Source organism: Sus scrofa, chromosome 14, assembly GCF_054392235.1.
Source record: "Sus scrofa isolate SSC_HxYL_T2T_F1_AM1 chromosome 14, Sscrofa_HxYL_maternal_Yorkshire_Landrace_v2.0, whole genome shotgun sequence".
Taxonomy (NCBI): Eukaryota; Metazoa; Chordata; class Mammalia; order Artiodactyla; family Suidae; genus Sus; species Sus scrofa.
The window spans coordinates 111549510-111570367 of record NC_139396.1 but is presented as its reverse complement, the minus strand read 5'-3'; the positions used below and the strand labels follow the sequence as shown (position 1 = coordinate 111570367).

The window sequence follows — 20858 nt, the reverse complement described above, 5'->3', positions numbered from 1 at the left end:
CTGTATATTAGATTTCAGATATGTGATATCATATGGTATGTGTCTTTCTGACTTACCTCACTTAGTATGAGAGTCTCTAGTTCCATCCACGTTGCTGCAAATGGCATTATTTTGGTTTTTTATGGCTGAGTAGTATTCCATTGTGTATATGTACCACATCTTCTTAACCTATTCATCTGTCATTAAACATTTAAATTGTTTCCATGTCTTGGCTATTGTGAATAGTGAACATAGGGGTGCATGTCTTTTTCAGTGAATGCTTTCTCTGGTTATATGCCCAGGAGTGGGATTGCTGGACTATATGGTATTTCTATAGTTAGTTATCTGAGGTACCTCGATACTGTTTTCCATAGTGGATGTACCAATTTACATTCCCACCAGCAGTGTAGGAGTGTTCTGAAGGAAACTTTTTATCTGTACGTTTGCTTTGTCAGTTGATGGGCTGGAGCTTGGTGGAGTTTATCTATTTCCTTTTTGGGGTTGACCGGGACAGCTACTGGGGTGCCTGACATTCCTCAGTCTTAGTATCATCTCTCCCTGATCTGGACCAGGCTCTTCTCTGGCATTGATGGTTTATTCATTTTTCCCTTGGCTCTTCATCCCCCATTCCCGTCTCCCCCCCTGGGCCCAGCCCACCTGCTTGATAGCACAGGTCCTTATCAAACACAGCACAAGTACTTGGTTTCTGAACGCACGCATTTTAAATTCCTCAAATGACTTTCAGGATCTTTTCTCAGCTTACATTCTCAATCAGCCTTACGACTACAGAACCAAGCACATGGCTCTGTGTGTGTCAACATCATTTCCTCTAACTGCTGCTCCATGTTATGCAGTAGACATCCTGTGCCTATTTGATGTGTTTGCTCCACAGTGAATGGATAGATTGCCTGAGACATCCTGTCCTGGACATTCCCAGACCTCTCAGTTCAACTAAGTACTACCAACTAAGATGCCTCCAGAAAGCTAGCCCCAGACCACAGTCCCCACACGTGCTCCTCCACCATTTCCTTCACATCCCTGCTTGACATCAGCCAGCTTTCCAGTGTTTGCCAATCTGACTGAAGTAAAGTGATCCCTCATTGTCACTTTAACTTGTGTTTCTCTAACTTTCTAATGAGTTTGAGCATCTCTTCATATGCCTCCTAGCCTTTTGGATTTCCTCTTTTGAAAAAATGACCATTCATAACCTCTGCTTGTATCTTTGCCTCTTTTTCTTGTTGCTTTGAAAGACTATATTCTAGAAACTGGCCCCTTGTTGCCTTTTTTTTTTTTTTTTTCGTCTTTTTATGGCCACTCCTGCAGCATATGGAAGTCCCCAGGCTAGGGGTCAAATTGGAGCTGTAGCCACTGGCCTACACCACAGCAATGCAGGATCTGAGCTGCATCTGCGACCTACGCCACAGCTCATGGCAATGCCAGATCCTTAACCTACTAAGAAAGGCCAGGGTTCGAACCTGCATCCTCGTAGATATTAGAGTCGTTTCTGCTGAGCCACTATGGGAATTCCCCTTGTTGCCTTTAAAAATCACTCATATCTTCTCTCAATCCATTTTTCTTAGAAATTAGTTCATAGCTTTCTTCCGTGTCACAAGAAAATGACTATTTTCCATGTCATTAAAGATCATCTACATCTTCATTTTTAATAGTAGAGCCATGTTGATTCTTTATTTAACTATATTTAGGACAGTAAATCGTTTCTAATTATTCACTATTATAGATGGTACTATGATGATAGGTCTCATGTCTAAGCCGTTCTGTAATTATATTCATGATTAAATAACAGATTATAATACATTACTAAAAGGAAATAGCTGGACCTAAAGATAGGTAAAAATTTTAGGCTCTTGACGCCTATTTCCAAACAGCTTCTCCCAATACATTACATGAGTGTACAGTCTTCCTACCCAGAGTGTACCAGAATTCATGCTTCCTTAGTTACTGTTTTTTAATTCTTGATGATTTGTTGGGTAAAAAGCAATGGCATCTAACAGGCATATGAGAAGATGTTCAGCATCGCTAATCATCATGTAGATGCAAATCAAGTCCACAAGATATCAACTCACCCTTGTCAGAATGGCTATCATCAAAAAGAACACAAATACCAAATGTCAGTGAAGGTGTGAAGGAAAGTAAACCCCCATACACCATCAGTGGGAATATAAATCGGTTCAGCCACTATAGAAAACAGTATGGGGGTTTCTCAAAAAACTAAAAATAGAACTACCATATGACCTAGCAATTCCACTACTGGGTAATATCTGAAAAAAATGAAAATACTGATTTGAAAAGATACATGCACCCCAATATTCATAGCAGCATCATTTATAATAGCAAAAATATAGAAGCAACCTAAGTGTCCATCAGAACATGAATGGATAAAGAAGATGTGGTGCATATATACACAATGAAATATACTACTCAGCCATAAACAAAGAATGAAATTTTGCCATTTGCAGCAACATGGATGGACTTGGAGGCATTGTGCTAAGTGAAATAAGTCATACAAAGACAAATCCTGTGTGATATCATTTACATGTGGAATCTAAAAAATTCAGTAAAATAGTGATTATAACAGAAAAAGAAGACACAGATATAGAGAACAAACTAGTGGTTACCATTGGGGGGGGGGGGAAGGACAAACATGTGGGTGGGGGATTAAGAGGTAAAAACTATTGGGTATAAAATAAGCTACAAGGATATATTGTACAACATGGAGAATATAGCCAATATTTTATAATAACTATAAATGGACTGTAACTTTCAAAAATTGTGAGTCACTATATTGTACACCTTTAACTTACATAAGAAAAAAAAATTTTCTGGTTTTTAGGGCCATACCCAGAGCAGTAGAAGTTCCCAGGCTAGGAGTCCAATCAGAGCTACACTGCCAGTCTACACCACAGCCACAGCACACCAGATCCAAGCTGCATGTGCAACCTACACCACAGCTCACAGCAGCACCAGATCCTTAACCCACTGAGCGAGGCCAGAGATCAAACCCACAGCCTCATGGTTCCTAGTCAGATTCGTTTCCACTGTGCCATGACAGGAACTCCAGGAAGAAAACTTTAATTAAAAAAAAAATCAATGGCATCTCTGTTGTATCTCACTATGTATTTTGTTGGCTGTGTTTCTGTCTGCCTGCTGCTCAGTGCCCTTCCAGGCTCCCTGTGGTGGTTTTCTGGTATCAGATAGATGCCATATGTTCTCATTTCACAAGTTCCCCGTAGGAGATCCAAGCTACTCCCTTGGCTTTAATTGTCCTTGAGAGCCACATACCCACTAAATGTTAGTTCTGTAAAGGAAGACCACTCTACCTTTATCAGGAGTTGGCACAAAGTAGATGTTCAATACAATGTCACCATATACATGAATAAATGAATGAATGGCATGGTATGCTGATGGCACACAAATCTCTCTCTCTCTCTCTCTCTCTCTCTCTCTCTCACTATATATATATATCCCAGACATCTCTCCTAAGCAAGTTCTTTTTCTTCTTCGATTCCCCACAAAATATGAAAATCGTTATATCTCAATTAGACCACCATCCCCATCATAAACAGAGCCATCTCAAGTCCAGCATGGACATCCCAACACACAGGATGGTGGCCAGAGCCAAGCTAAGCATTGTCTCTATCACATAAAAGTCATCTGGGGGCCATACCTGCAGGAGCTATTATCCAATTTGTTTAATTCATTCATTCATGATAGCAGCTAACACACCATGTTTCCAGGACAAGCAGGTGCGAAGACACGGTTAGCATCAGTCAGGTCAAGATATAAAAATGTTTTCCTGGGGAACACAGCTGGACCCCCCTGGGGAAATATCAGAGCCCCTCTCTTCTCCTCTGACCTTAAGAAGCCATGTTTACCGAAGTGAAACACCTGAATTATGTTCCCTTGAAAAGACAAAGATTTCTGAAAAAACAAGAATTTCTAACAAATGGGGATCCGTGAATCCCATGGAGAAGTCATCTGACTCAGATGGCAAGCTGTGGCTGTCCCCCCTCCTGTCCTTCTGAAGGCCCGCTTCAGTTTTATCCATAAAAGGAAGGAAGTGGAGGATAGCTTCTCAGAGCTGTGTGGAAAACAGCAAGAAGATACCCCTCACTGCCAGGATGGGAGTCCAGGGCTGGGTACAGTCCCAGCTTGGCTGCTGTGGTGCCTTAACTGAGTTACTTCTCCTCTCTGAGTCTGGGTTTCTCCTCATTGAAATGGCCACCCTTTGGCCTTTATGTACTGACCATGGAAGAGCTGCAGGGCAGTGAGTCAGCACAGAAGGGCTGGAGAGACGCCTGAGTGGGCGGAGAGCCTGCAGGTTGTCCATGGTGAGAGGCGCATTGCTTTCAGGGAGTCAGATGACAAATGTGCAGTGACCTGAGGTGGGGATTCCCTAGGACCTCAGAGACATGTAGGCCCCTGGGGTTGGGCATCTCTGCCCATCCTCATTCCCAGCACCCCCTGCATAGATCCCTCTAGCCTCTAGCCTCTAGCCTCGTTGGAGCTCTGCTTTGTAAAGTCTCAGAAGCAGAGCACCCAGGGCCTCCTTCTTACAGCTACTGCCCTAAAGAGTGATATCTGGAGTCTAAAGAATCAGCTGGGTTACTCATGTTTGTTCAGGCTGCTAAATCCACACTTGATTGACTGCTTCACCCCTTATTTCTTGGGAGGTGATTTGCCAAAGGGTAAAATCTTAGGATAGGAGATGTGGTTTAGCAGCCCTTGGAGCTAAGATGCCAGGGAGCTATTCTGGAGGACACAGAGCAAGAAAGTGTATGGAGCCACCCTCCAATAGGGCAAGGAAGAGGAAACCGGGGACTCGGTGCTTTCTGCAAGGAAGCTCAGACCTGGTGACCTATGATAACTCAGAGACCTGGAGAACAGACCTGTGCTTGCCCAGAGGATGGGGGGAGGGAGTGGGATGGATGAGGAAGGAGTGGAATGGATGGATAAGCAATGAGGTCCTACTGTACAGCACAGGGAACTATATCCAATCACTTGGGATAGACCATGATGGAAGATAATGTGAGAAAAAAAGAACACACACACACGTATATACATTTTTTTCTTATAGTTGATTTATAGTGTTGTGCCGATTTCTGCTCTACAGCAAAGTGACCCATTGTAAATCAATTATAAGGAAAAAAAGTTGATATGATAAAATTCAAGATTAAAGTCCCCCTCCCCTCAACTTTCTTGTCAGCGTATATGACTATTACCCTTTCTAGACTGTACACACCAGGTGCAGAGGCATACCTGTTTGCCATGTACATCACAGGCAATGGCCCCCAGATCCTGGAGCCAGGGGAGCCTCTAAACCAGATGGTGCTATTTCCTATATGGGGCTGTAAATAACCTGTTTTCCTCTCTATTCAAAAATCACTTCCTCATCGTATATCAGCAGATCCAGAGCCCTTGCTCCTGTGTCAGCAAGAGCCTGGCCTCAACCTGGAGCTCTCTAAAAAATGACAAAGTCAGTCTTATTCCAAAAACATGTGCAGGGTGGGGTTTAGCCTTGCTTCCTTCTTCCCCATTTCATGTTAACAAGAGACCTTACAAGTTAAAAGCAGATGAAAGGGGACCCAGGGGGAGTAAGGAATGGACAGAAGTTGTAATAATACGGAGGCTGGGTTCACTGCACACCCTGCTGTAGTTAATCAGAAGCACTCCCCAATGACCAGGTAGGGTTCATCCCAGGTTCACAAGGATGGTTCAACATACGCAAATCAATCAACGTCATACACCACATTAAAAAAAGAAAAGCCAAAAATCATATGATCATCTCAATAGACGCAGAAAAAGCATTTGACAAAGTCCAACATCCATTCATGATCAAAACTCACGCCAAAGTGAGTATAGAGGGAACATTCTTGAACATAATCAAAGCCATTTATGACAAACCCACAGCAAATATAATACTCAATGGAGAAAAACTGAAAGCCTTCTCACTCAAATCTGGAACAAGACAGGGATGCCCACTCTCACCACTGCTCTTCAACATAGTTTTGGAAGTCCTAGCCACAGCAATTAGGCAAACAAAAGAAATAAAAGGCATCCATATAGGAAGAGAAGAGATCAAACTGTCACTGTATGCAGACGACATGATACTATACATAGAAAACCCTAAGGACTCAACCCCAAAACTACTTGAACCGATTAATAAATTCAGCAAAGTAGCAGGATATAAGATTAACATTCAGAAGTCAGTTGCATTTCTGTATACCAGCAATGAACTATTAAAAAAGGAATACAAAAATATGATACCTTTTAAAATTGCACCTCACAAAATCAAATACCTCGGAATACACTTGACCAAAGAGGTAAAGGACCTATATGCCGAGAACTATAAAATTTTAATCAAAGAAATCAAAGAAGATGTAAAGAAATGGAAAGATATTCCATGTTCATGGATTGGAAAAATCAATATTGTAAAAATGGCCATACTACCCAAAGCAATCTACACAGTCAATGCAATCCCTATCAAATTACCCAGGACATTTTCCACAGAACTAGAACAAACAATCCAAACATTTATATGGAACAACAAAAGACCCAGAATCGCCAAAGCAATCCTGAGAAACAAAAACCAAGCAGGGGGCTTGGTTCAAGAAATATTACAAAGCCACAGTCATCAAAACAGTGTGATACTGGTATCAAAACAGACAGACAGACCAATGGAACAGAATAGAGAACCCGGAAATAAACCCAGACACATATGGTCAATTAATCTTTGACAAGGGAGGCAAGAACATAAAATGGGAAAAAGAAAGTCTATTCAGCAAGCATTGCTGGGAAAGCTGCATGCAAAGCAATTAAATTAGAACACACCCTCACACCATGCACAAAAATAAACTCCAAATGGCTGAAAGACAAATATAAGACAAGACACCAAACTCCTAGAAAACATAGGCAAAACACTCTCTGACATCAACCTCATGAATATCTTCTCAGGTCAGTCTCCCAAAGCAATAGAAATAAGAGCAAAAATAAACCCATGGGACCTAATCAAACTGAAAAACTTTTGCACAGCAGAGGAAACCAAAAAGAAAACAAAAAGACAACTTTCAGAATGGGAGAAAATAGTTTCAAATGATGCAACGGACAAGGGCTTAATCTCTAGAATATATAAGCAACTTACACAACTCAACAGCAAAAAAGCCAATCGACCAAAATGGGCAAAAGACCTGAATAGACTGTTCTCCAAGGAAGATATACAGATGGCCAACAAACACATGAAAAAATGCTCAACATCGCTGATTATAAGAGAAATGCAAATCAAAACTACCATGAGATACCACCTCACACCAGTCAGAATGGCCCTCATTAATAAGTCCACAAATAACAAGTTGTGGAGAAAAGGGAACCCTCCTGCACTGTTGGTGGGAATGTAAGCTGGTACAGCTGCTATGGAGAACAGTTTGGAGGTACCTTAGAAACCTATACATAGAACTTCCATATGACCCCACAATCCCACTCTTGGGCATCTATCCGGACAAAACTCTACTTAAAAGAGACACATGCACCCACATGTGCATTGCAGCACTATTCACAATAGCCAGGACATGGAAACAACCCAAATGTCCATCGACAGATGATTGAGTTAGGAAGAAGTGGTATACATACACAATGGAATACTACTCAGCCATAAAAAAGAATGACATAATGCCATTTGCAGCAACATGGATGGACCTAGAGACTCTCATACTGAGTGAAACGAGCCAGAAAGACAAAGACAAATACCATATGCTATCACTTATAACTGGAATCTAATATCCAGCACAAATGAACATCTCCTCGGAAAAGAAAATCATGGACTTGGAAAATGGACTGTGGCTGCCTGATGGGAGAGGGAGGGAGTGGGGGGGATCGGGAGCTTGGGGTTATCAGACACAACTTAGAATAGATTTACAAGGAGATCCTGCTGAGTAGCATTGTGAACTATGTCTAGATACTCATGCTGCAACAGAACAAAGGGTGGGGAAAAAAATGTATACATGTAAGGATAACTTGATCCCCTTGCTGTACAGTGGGAAAATAAAATTTAAGAAAAAAGGTGATGAATAAAAAATCAAAAAAATTTAAAAATTAAACCATAAAAAAAAAGAAGCACTGAGGCGGATAAGAACATTATCAGCAGGGAAATACAGATTAAAACCACACCAAGATACCAGGGCACACCCATTAGAATGCCTTTAAAAACAAACAAGTGCTGGCAAGGCGGCTCAGCAACCAGAACGCTCACTCTTGTTGGTGTGAATGCAAATGGTGCAGTCCCTTTGGAGGACAGTCTGGCAATTTCTGAAGAAGTTAAGCATAAACCCAACCATTACCTCCTGGGTATTTACCCTAGAGATATGAAAACTTGATGTTCATTTTAAAACCTAAACATAAATGTTTATAGTAGGTCTATTCATGGCTGGCAAAACCTGGAAACAACCCAAATTTTTGTCAAGGGGTGGATGAATGGATAAGTAGGCATCTCTGTACACCAGGATGCTTCTCTGACCCACAGCAACCCGGATGGATGAGTGACAGGAACCAGTCTTAAAGGGCTACACATTGCCTTATCCCATTTATATGACATTCTGAAAAAGGACAAAATTATAGGGACTATAAATAGATCCATGGTTGCCAGGGGTTTCTGGTAGGAGGGTGGCTCCAAGAAGCAGAAGGGAACATTAGGTAATAGAAATGCTCTATGTCTCAACCATAGTGTTGGTGACACAGCTATGTATGTGTGTCCAAAAGGCACACACAAAAGGGTAAGATATTCTATAGGCAAATCACACATAAAAGAACCCAAAATGAAAAAATAAAAATGCTCTGAGATGGAAAGAGTACTAATAGAGAAGCTGGAGGCTAAGGGTTTAGTCCCTTCACCTGTGTCTGTCCAGTACGACAGGGCTACACCTACCTGTTCAGTTATAGTGACAGCTCCACCCGCTGAAAGCTTACTTTATCGTGGCTCTGCATCCTCATCTCTGTATCATCTCCCTTTATCTTCTCACAATACCCCATGGGGAAGCAAACAAACAGTGGCAGTTTTTTACAGGTGCTGAAAGCGAGGCTCAGAGGATGTCAGTCATTTCCCCAGAGGCCACATTGCAAGTTCTATGTGTCTGACTCCTAAGCCCACACTTTCCTCCTTAACCTCATCCCCTCCTTCCTCAGAATGTCTCCAACTGGGGACAGGATCAAACCCCTAAGATCATAAGCTACACTCAGGTAGGGGCTTGCTCGGGGCCCCTCCCAGGCCTCAGTGTCCCTGTTGGTTAAGGGGCGGAGCTGCCCCCCAAGTTCCCATTATTTTCCTATCCAATTAAAAAATACTGTACGGTTGACCCTTGAATAACACAGGGAAAATTCCCTTGTAACTTACAGTTAACTCTCCAAATCCATGCTCAGCATCTGTGGGTTCAACCAACCATGATGTTACAGTGCTATCATATTTACAATTTAAAAAAAAAATCCATATAGAAGCAGACCAATACAGTTCAAACCTGTGTTTTAAACGGTCATTTTGTCAAATTGGCTGAACTAATGGACAAGACAGGTCTATAAAATTAAAAGTACACCCTCCACAAAAGAACCAACATAAGGAATTCCTGTTGTGGCACAGCAGAAATGAATCCAACTGGTTTCCGTGAGGATGTGGGTTCGATCTCTGCCCTCGCTCAGTGGGTTGGGGATCTGGCGTTTTGATGAGCTGTGGTGTAGGTCACAGACATGGCTTAAAATCCCTGTTGCTGTGACTGGTGTAGGCTGACAGATGTAGCCCTGATTCGACCCCTAAGCCTGGGAACTTCTATATGCTGTGAGCGCAGCCCTAAAAAGAAGAAAGAAAAAAAAAAACCAACATATACTTGTATACCCATGTTTATAGCATGATTATTTACAAATGGGAAAATAAAAAAGGTGAAAAGGATCCAAATGTCCATTGATGGATGAGTGAAAAAAAACAAAATGTGGTCTAGCCATACAATGGAAAGTTATTCAGCTTTATGAGAAAGGGAATTCTGACACATGGATTAACCTTGAGGACATTGTGTTGGGTGAAATAAGTGAGTCACAGAAAGACAAACACTGTGAATCCCTAGATGACGACCTAGAGTCATCAAATTCAGCCAAATAATATAGAATGATGGTTTCCAGGGGCTGTAGAGAGGGGAGAATGGGAGTTAATGTTTAACGGGTATAGGGTTTCAGTTTGGGGAGGTAAGAAGTGTTCTGGAGCCAGATTGTGGTGATGATTGCACAACACGTGAGTGTGCACCTTCAGCCACCACGTGTCTAATCCCACCCCACCCCTACTGAGCCCACTGCCCCTGAGGCTCTGGAGGGACCATCAGCCCCCGAGGCCCTCTGTGGATATGCTCTAGGGCCCCTGCTTCTCTTCTGCATCAACCCCCTGCTGACCTCTCTCCTGAGTCTGTCCCATCTTGGGTTTTCTCACAAAAAGATGCCGGTTTGAATGGACATCAGGACACTGAGTGGACCAAATCAAGGTCTCAAGAGGTGCAGGCCCAGGCGTTTGTGGAGGCGGGACCCAAGATGAGGACTTGGCCACTGCAAAGGTAGAATAATAACCAGGAGCAGGAATACTGTCCCCAGGAGTGGGGACAAAATCAAGAGCACGTTCAAAGGGATGTCACAGGAGGGGCAGGCAGGAAAAGGGCAGCCTGGCAGACAGTGGCTGGAGGGCAGAGGGGTGGGCAGAGCCAGAGGCTCCCTGAGAGCCTCCACCCCCAGCTCCAGGGCCAAGGACCAGCCATCACCTTGGTGCAGCTCTAAGTCCCCTTCCATTAGCAAGTGTGCCCAGCTCCTATATTAGCCACAGGCTAAGAGTGCCTGCAGGCAGAGAACAGCAGAGCCTAGGGTCCTACATCCTGTCTCAGATGACTCAAGAGGAGAAGGAGGCAGCTCAGGTTATTTCCAGAAATGCAGGCATTTCCCTGAAGACTAAGATGGGGACTTGATTGGCAGGAACAGGGCAGGTTGGGCAACACCCCCCATGGCCCTCATCACTTCCTTTTTCTAATTCCAGTCCATGCACTCCTGGCCAGCACACACCTCTGCGGTTTTGGCAACAGCAACAAAATAGAGTAACTCACAGAGTCTTGAGGAAGGGACCCAGTTTTGTATTTCGGTATGTGTACCTACTTCCACATTTCCAAAAATGGCCAGGGAGCAGTTCCCCTGGCCAGACCCTGAAAGCCTAGCTGCTACTGAGCTATCGCTGTCAGCACAAAGACACAGACCCTCAAAGCCTAGCTGCTACTGAGCTATCACTGTCAGCACAAAGACGCAGGCCAGTGACAGCACAGGTAACAAGCCAGCCCCCATAATCGGGAACCTCCCCAATGGGGGAGTTAATTCGTGGCTTGTCTTCCACTGGAACGTAAGGAAATGCTGCTTATGTCAGAATGGCCATAACTGAGTGAGCATCTACTAACAGGGCCTTCCGTGTTCTCTATAGTCTTAGAAAACTTGTAAAGTAGGTGTTATTATATCCATTGTACAGGTGGGAAAAGTAAGACTCAGAGAAATTGAGATTCAAAGAAAATAGGTAACATCTGAAATCAGACTGCTAATGAGTGTTAGAATTAAGGTCAAATGCAGATTTTCTGATTCCAAAGCCTCCCACCCCCTTTCACCACTCCAGGTTGGCTCGACACAGTGGTCAACAGAGGTAAAAATAGACCTTGGGGGCACCTTGGGTACTAGCTGGAAAATCGTACTGCCAGCAAATCTGCAGGGGTTCCCTGTCTGGACTTGCAGAGTTGTCACTGACCCTAGGAGATTCAGCACCTAGCTTGCCATCTGGCACCCTCACATGGACAGCAAGCAGGCCTAGGACCGGACCCTGTGGTGTCACCATCCCCCAGGGAAGAGCTGCTCTCTGGGAGCCACAAGGTCCAGAGTTTAGCCCCAGCCCAAGGAGGGCACCAGCTGGCCAGTCACTCCTAGACTTCAGCAGCACATGAAGCGTTAATCACTCACCTTGCAGGCTAGCCACCAGCGCTGCGGCTCTGCTCAGCTTTTGCTCTGTGGTGTGTCATTTGATTATTAAACATGTAAGGAGCAGACTCGTCCTTGGCCCACACCCTGGACTTGAAAGCTCACAAGCAGGGGGCAGGGGACCAGTGAAGAGGCAGACAGAGTGGGGTGGGTGCTGGGCAGGGAGATGCCTGGATGTGGAGCACAGAGGAGGCTTATAGCCCCACCTCTGGTGGGGAGTGGTGGTCTAGAAGGGGCTTCCCCCAAAAGACTGCACCTGGGAAGGGCACTGAGGGGTGAGGATGTGCCCCCAAAGTGGAGCAGAAAAACACTCCAGGCTGCATGTGTGTTCAGAGATGAGGGTGGGATTCGAAGAGGCTGGAGCACAGGGGGCAGGGATGGTATGGGGGGTGTGTGTAGAGAAAGGATCACGAATGCCGGTAATGACCATGGCCCTCCCCCCATACGGTGTCCTGGGAGGCCCTAGGGGGCTCTCATCAGGGAGCATCATGGATGGCACACAGAGCCCCTTTGCTAGATGCTGGGCCTTCCCAGAGGGCCCAGCCCAGCCCCAGCCCCCAGCATCACAGCCTATAAGAGAAGGGAGGCAGGAAGAAGGATGCTACAACACAGTGCCCAGAATGCTTGCTTTGGAGCAGGAATCCAGCACTGAGGGGGCAGAGGGAAAGAAGTAGTTATAGGGGATGAGGTGGGGCGGAGTGAGGGTGGGAGAGGGTACTAGAGACTTCACAGCAGCGAGGGCTTTAGAGAGGAAGCCTGAGGGGAGAAGCAGGACTGTGGGCAGGCCTGAGAGAACGGCTCTTGAGGGCAGGACAAGCAAAGGGACTGAGAGAGGTGGGGCTGAACCACTGGTGGTTTAGTGCCCCTGTTCATGCTGGGAGGAGGGTGAAGAGCACAGGCAGAGGCTGGGTCTTGAAGCCCTCCCCCCCCCACCACCACCGCAGCTCCATTCCTCACCCTCCAAACTCCGGGAAGGAGTAAAACCTCTGGGTACTTCATAGCATCCTTTATACGTTTCAGGCCACTAGTTAAGTTGGGAGAGATGAAAGAGTTCCAGGACTGGTTAGCTCTCACAATTGTCCTCTTTCTCCCATTAAATCCCTAGTATAATTTGGTCAGCAAATAAATACAAAAATAGCTAGTTAAATTTTCAAACATACCTGGAAGTATGCACTCCTGGCTTGCAAGGAATTAACCATCTCTTAATTCTCCTAGAATTAATTTACTAAAGAATTAATTTTTAACTCTCATGGATCATAAAAAAAAAAAAAATCACAACAAAGTGAGAGCACAAACCACCTACACCATAGACACTTGTCAGTTTTCTTGGGCTCCCTGTCTTCTATGACGGTAGACAGATCTGGAGCCAGAAATCTCTGCTTTTATGTTAATGAGAAAAAGACACTTTCAGTTTCACTTTTACCCTTCATCAGAGTGCAGAGCAAGGAAACCTAGTGCTGGAAGCTGGGAGACAAGGGTATCAGCCCCTGACTGAGCCTCTTTGCCCTCTGTGGCTCAGTTCCCCACCTGTAGCACCAGGCATCTAGAATAGATGCTCCTTAAGGGTCTGTCCACCAATGATGATCTGCTTTGCAAATTAGTCTCATGTTTGGAGCCTTCAAATTTCACCACTGAGACCTAGATATGTGAGAATGAGTCTCCTGCAGGCTGGTGAACTTCCTTATGGTCAGGAATATTTTCTTACCCAGACCTAATTCTCCAAGGAAATGGGAGAATACACCAAGGAGAGTTGAAAGGAGCCAAGGAAGCTCGGAAAGCTAGGTTCTCTGGGTGCCTGCCCTCTGTGGGGCTTCTCCTGAAAGCCTGGGGTGGGCCCACTGCTTCCTCCTCTGGCCCCCAGCTTTGCCATGGCAGGCCTCCCTCCCTCCACTCTCCCCGAGTCCTCCCTGCCTCCAGTGTCCCCACCCACAGTGTCAGACTTGGGTGCACAGCCACATGGTCACTGCCCTGCTCAGACGCCTTCAGTGGCTCCCCATGTTCTCTAAGAATATTCTCAAGCTTTGGACCCTTCACATACTTTTGGTCCAACCCCATTCCTTGCCTGATTTCCCACTGCCTCCCCAATGGGGTCTGTTCACTCATATGCTGACCCTTTGCCTTTACTCAGGTGTCTCCTCTGCCTGGAATCTTCTTCCCTAGGCTCCACGGATCCCAATCCTGCCACCTTTTGAACACAGTTCCTGATTGCCTCCTCGGCACAGGCCTCCCAAACGGTGACCCCATAGAGAAAAAAATGGAAGAAGAAAGAGAATTTAGAATGTACAATAAGCATATAATAAGATGCCCAACCTTAGTAATTCAAGAAATGCAAATTCAAAATATAGATGGCTTTACATTTGCACTGAATTGGTAAAAATTAAAAATCCAACAAGATAAATGTTGGCGAAGACTCAGATCAATGGAAACTTTTATATATTGCTGACAGGTGGTAAAGTTTTCTGGTTTGGAAAAAGTTTTGATACCATTCAGTAAGGCTAAAGATTTGTATACCTTACAGCCCACCCTTTCTCCTTCTAGGGCATGTAAACTAGGGAGCTGTTGCACACACGCCCTAGGATATATGTACAAGGAGAGTTCCAGCAGCATTTACAAGGGCTAACAGCCCCTGACAGCTTCTAAAAGAAAAAAACAAACAATCCTAGAAATATCCCAAATGCCCATTAGCAGTATGTTGGGGGATTATCCTGAGGTATATTCACATTTAACAGAATTCTATACAGCAATAAACACAAATGAATTAGAGGGGCATGCAACAATGTGAAGAAATTTCAGAAACATAATTTTGAGCAAATTAAGCAAGTCTTAAAGTACATTCAATTCTGATTTACAAAGTTTAAAACCAAATAACATGTCTTCAGCAACTGAAATATACATAGTTGAACTATAAAGAAAAGCAAAGGAGGAGTTCCCATCATGGCACAGTGGAAACAAATCTGACTAGGAACCATGAGGTTGCAGGTTTGATCTCTGGCCTCACTCAGTGGGTTAAGGGTCCAATGTTGCCATGAGCTGTGGTTTAGGTCGCAGACGCAACTCAGATCCCGTGTTGCTGTGGCTCTGGCGCAGGCTGGCAGCTACAGCCTGGATTAGACCCCTAGCCTGGGAACATCCTTATGCCACAGGTGCGGCCCTCAAAAAGACAAAAGACAAAAAAAAAAAAAAAAAAAAGAAAAGAAAATAAAAGGAAAAATAAGCTCCAAATTCAATGAAAACCACAGTTTTATCTGAAGAGAGAGAAAGATGAGCATACAGAGGCCTTCAGTGATGCTGATGATCTTTATTTTATTTTATATTTTATTTTATTTTTTTAATTTATTGTCTTTTTAGGGCCACACCCTTGGCATCTGGAGGTTCCCAGGCTAGGCATCAAATTGGAGCTATAGCTGCTGGCCTACACCACAGCCACAGCAATACAGCATCCGAGCCGCGCCTGTGATCGACACTGTATACAGCTCGTGGCAACGCCGGATCCTTAACCCACTGAGTGAGGCCAGGGATCGAACCCGCATCCTCATGGATACTAGTCAGATCCATTAACCACTGAGCCACGACGGGAACTCGCGATGATCTTTAAAACAAAAAAAGGGGGGGGGCATACACAGGGGTATTTTCATTCCTTATATCTGTACATTTTTTCTAATTTTTTTTTTCCTATCTATTCAACATTTCAAAGCTTCCCAAGTGTGGAGACTATAGCCCAGGTCCTCACACTGGACAGGAGAGCTCTCCTTAACCTGACCCTACTCTGTCGCTCTCTGGCCAGGTCAGCTGGCACACTCCTCACCACCTGGCTTCTGCCACTCTGACCTCCTCTGCACTTTGACCTTCTCAGTTCCTCCTGCCAGGAACGCTTCTCAAAAACACACATGGCTCAGGCCCTCCCTTCCCTCAGGTCTCCACTCAGAAGACATGTGCCTTCCTGGGTCTCTTGATCCCCACTCTCTACCCTCTGTCTCTGAGCCACTAGAGCCAAAGGCATCAAGAACAACCCACCCCTGTCCACTGACCCAGCCGCCTTTAACAGCGCCTGGTAGGAAGTGGCTCTCAATAAATGTTTGCTGAACAATTAAATGGATGACTATGCAGAAAATCATCTTAAAATTGAAAACTTCCACAGAAAAGTTACGACGTAAAAGCCTTAGTTACCAGATTAGCTCTCCCTCAAAGAGATTGGGTCAGTGTTCTATGAGGTGCAATTTTCGGCAGGCCAGAAAAGAGCTAATTCTCAAACTAGGTGGTCCTGCAGATTCAGAAAATATTGGCATTTCTAAGCTTTGATGTGGTAATTCAGATGAGGAAAGGACAGCCCCAAAGGGCACCTACTGGCCAGACTTTCAGTGGTGACCACAGAGCCAGCTCTCTTGGTGACCAATCTAAAGTGGCCCCTCCTGCTCAGCACCCTTCAGAGGCCCACAAAGAGCTGGGCAAGGGAGTGCCACAGCCAGCCCTCTTCATCCCTGGACTGTGGGCACAGACAGGCCAGTGTCCAGCCTCTCCTGGGTGTGGCAGGTCACCTTCTTCAGCTTAACATGAGAAAGGGCTTGACCTGAAGTAGAGGAAGGAGGAACGGTCCTGGCCAGTCTCGACAAACCCTAACAGGGACAGACACCCCAAGAGCAAGATACCCCAGCAGATCCAGACATCGGAGTGGCCCTGGGCGCTTGTGCTGCCTGCCCTGTGCCCACTTCCTGCTGCTCAGCTTTCCCACATCCACAAACCTAGATCAGGCACTAGTGGTCACATGGGTTCCCATGCTTAGCTCTCCAGGAGGCAGCTGGTCAGCCTGCCCTGGAAGATAGGACCCTCCCCCTGCCCACCTCTAGGCTGGTCGGACATGACCAAGAGCAAGGTGACCTACCTGGAGTGTGTCCTTCAGGGCATGCAGACATCAGATGGCGCGAGTGCCCCCATACCCAGACACAGCCCCTCAGGCTTAGGGGAAGAGGACCCAGCCCAGAAGCTTCAGTCCTTAAGGGTGTTTCACTATGAATCATTTGAGCTGGGTTTCTGCTCACTTCCTGGAGAAAGCAGAAGTGGAGTGTAGGCAGATGTCTGATTCTGCCTACTTCCCACACATGAACAGGGCTGCCTCAGTTCTGGTGGGTAACTCGACACTGTAGAAAGGCTGCTTAGGGCAGGATGGTCAAGTGGTACTGGGCGGGGCCAAGGACAAAGAGGGAGAGTTAGTAAAGGTGGACACAGACTTCATCCCTGTGCTATTTGGCTAGACTTCTCTTTCTTTTCTTGGCCCCACCTCTCCTCTCTGAGCCTCTGGAAGAGCGAAGACAATAATGGTGTCTAGGTGAATTTCATTAGAGGTGTGTCTAACATCCATCCATGGACATCACCTGGGTTCATCATCCTTCTTCCCCGAGGCTTCCAGGACCAGAGGGAGCCTCTCACTTGGATTCCTTCCTCCTCCATCCTCAGACCTAACTTAGACCACTGATCAAGGGAGTCCTTTAAAATCAGATGGCCAACAGTGGGTAATATTATTAACATGATGATAAAGGAAAAATGTACATAATTCAAGTTCCCCAGAATTCAGTAGCAAGATTCTTGTTACATTGAGCCATTTCATATCATCTAGCCATAGCATCATCTGTGCAGCATCTGGCAGCAGGTCCATTCAAACACAATCCCTTCCTGTGCCCACGTGAGCAAGAGCAGTAGTTAGCATGAATGCCTGATGCTTAAAGCTAGCTCATCACCTGTTTTTAGCTTGAACCAACCAGCCATTTGTAAGTAACTACAAGTGAGAGGCAACACCATCTTTTATAGGAAATGAAAAGGCTCTGAGGTTGGTTCAAAGATGAAAACATTTGTGGTAAAATCTCAACTCTTGCCAGTACAAACTTGCTAGCAAGTAGCAGCCAAATTAGGAGACCCATCTAGCTTAAGACTTAAGTCACATGCCATGCCCACTCCCCAACAGGAGTCAGAGGTACCAACATCCCTGCTCAAGTTCTCATTTCTTCTTCCACTGTCCATGAGTAGAAGAGAATCTAGAATGGAAACTGGAAGGGTTCTGCACAGGACAGCATCACAAATCACCCTGACACATGTACAAGGTTGTGCAACAGCACAAATATCACCTTGTCAAGCCATGGTAGGCTCCAAATTTTTTACAGCAGTAAAATTCCGTGGTTATACTACATTCAAGAGCCATTGTGCTATAGTATGTACCATTATGGAGAAATGTGTTAATTTTCTCAGCATCTGGTGAAAGACTTTTCCCTAGGGAGATACCCACTTTTGTTGACTAAAATGATAGGTTAGTAGAATCTGGGCTCCTGGGCAGAAAATTTGGATTGAAATTTTCATTACTACTCTGAAGGAATTAACATTTTTAAGTCTGGTTCTTATTTGTGGAATAGGATTATGCAGTGTTGTAAGAAACAAATTAAATGTTTGCAGTAGTATTCTAAATGCAAAAGAAATGGCTGCACAAATGTGAGTTATTATTATTGAGAGAGTTGCCCACACTAGGACACTAAAGCAGCCAGAACAACTATGAACTGCTCATGTAAGTATGTATTTTTGTTGAGGGGAAATGTAAGATTCTGTGATTTAAAAAAAAAAAATACCTAAAAATAGCAATTATATTTCTGCTTCCAGTTATGACAGGAGGTAGCCTCCCCCTGAAAACAACTCTAAAGTAGGACAAATATATAAGACAACTGTTTCCAGGCACTGAATAGCAAGCAGCATAAGACTGGTCCTTGAGATAAGGAAAAACATACAAGATGAACCTCACAGTTGCCCTGCTTTTCTTCTTAGGAATGCTTTACTGCCATGGTACAGGGAGGTGTATACGCAGGGGCAATAATGTCTTTGAACTAAAAAGATGTAACTCAGAGAGTTCCAGATTTCTTAAGGGGCTAGAATTTTCTGGGAAGTATCCCGAGAAGAGTGTGTTTTGTGGGAATTCATTGTGGGTGTCCTTAGCCAATGGTTCACTATACACGCATGGGGTAAGACCCCAAGAGACCTAGCGGAGATCACCTGCTCCAAGGCTGAGAACTGAATGGGGATAATAGAGATTGGGCAGCATTGGGAGTGTTGGAGTTCCATACCATCTAGAGTAGAGAGACGTCTCTGAGCATCTTAGTTTTCATCTTACACCCCGGAAACGTCAAATCTGAGGAATAAGAACTACAGCCTAGGGTATGAGCCATGAACTGGAATAAGTTCAAACTTGAAAGAGCATAGTCCTAACAAAGAATAAAAGCAAGCATGGCAGAACCAAAACAATTTTCCAGCAATGAAACTGTCAAGCAGAAAAAAACTCATCATCCTTTAAAGGAAGAAAACATAATGCAGCACCCTTTCAATGTGGCATCCAGGCTGTCCAGTGTATAATTAAAATTAGTAGAAATCTTGAAGGAATGGAAAAATGTGACCCATAAGGAGAAAAATAACTATCAATATATATAGACCCCAAGATGAACCAGATGTTGTAATTATCACACAAAGACTGTAAAGCAGCTATTAGAAATATACCCAGGAGTTCCCGTCATGGTGCAGTGGTTAACGAACCCGACTAGGAACCATGAGGTTGCGGGTTCGATCCCTGGCCTTGCTCAGTGGGTTAAGGATCCGGCGTTGCCGTGAGCTGTGGTGTAGGTCGCAGATGCGGCTCGGATCCTGCGTTGCTGTGGCTCTGGCGTAGGCTGGCGGCTACAGCTCCTATTCAACCCCTAGCCTGGGAACCTCCATATGCCATGGGAGCGGCCCAAAGAAATAGCAAAAAGACAAAAAAAAAAAAAAAAAGAAATATACCCAAGGACTTAAAAGAAAAGATAGCCATAATAATCAAAAGTTGTGGAATTTCAAGAAGTAAATGGAAAATATAAGAAGATTTGGATGTAAATTCTGGAAGTGGAAAGGATATCTGAAATGAAAATTTTACTGATAGCCCAACAGCTGATCAGTGAGCACAAATTAAAAAAAAAAAGGTAATGAACTTGAAGACTTATCAATAAAAATTATTCAGTCTGAAGGAGAGAGAGAAAAAAGATTGAAGAAAATAAACACACACTCAGTTTCCTTTGGGACAATATCAAATGGTATAATATAAGTGTAACTGGAGTCCCAAAGAAACAGAAAAGAGAAAAGAGAACAGAAAAAAATATTTGAAGAAAAATATTTGAAATTTTCAAAGTTTGTCAAAAATTAGCAAATTGCAGATTCAATGAGCTTGGTAAACCCCAAGAAGAGCAAAATCAATAGAAAGCCACACTTAGGCACATCATAGTTGACCTCCTGAAAATAAAAATAATAATAATAATAATTACTTTAAAAACAGTCAGAGAAAAGAAATTACATATTGGGGAACAAAAACAAAATTAGGCAGATGTTTTATCAGAAACAATGGAAATCATAAGACAATGGAAATATATCACTTACCTGCTAAAAGAAAAAAACTGTTAACCCAATTATCCTTGAAAAAAATGAAGAGGAAATAAAGCTATTTCCAGATAAATGACAGCTAAAATCATTCATCTCCAGAAGACTTGCACTACAAGAAACTCTAAAGGAAGTTTTTGATGCTTAAGGGAAAAGAAGCCAGATGGAAACATGAATCTACATAAAGGAAAGAAGAACACAATTAATTGCTAATATGTGAGAAAATATAAACAAACTAAGACTTTCTTGTCTTAATTTCTTCAAAAGAGTATAACCTTTTAAAGCAGAGAGTGTTGACACTGTACTTTGGAGTTGATGTCATCTCCAGCTCATATATGTCATAGAGGAAACATAAATGACAACAACTGCACAGAAGATAAAGGAGAAAATGGAAACATGCTGTTGCAAGC

General features: G+C 44.1%; 1 protein-coding gene across 9 annotated transcripts in view; it reads right to left on the bottom strand.

The window, feature by feature from the left end:
- The window catches only part of WDFY4 (WDFY family member 4), a 289400-nt gene extending 272374 nt beyond the window's left edge, over nucleotides 1-17026 (bottom strand). For 8 of the 9 annotated variants that reach the window (XM_084996485.1, XM_084996486.1, XM_084996478.1 and 5 more), the window contains exon 1: nucleotides 16898-17026. The gene's annotated coding sequence lies outside the window, so the exon portion shown is untranslated. Of the gene's footprint in view, nucleotides 1-13178; nucleotides 13381-16897 lie in introns of those variants that run through there. The other variant, XM_084996479.1, reaches the window with a different exon arrangement.
- Between the last annotated feature and the right edge of the window lie 3832 nt (nucleotides 17027-20858).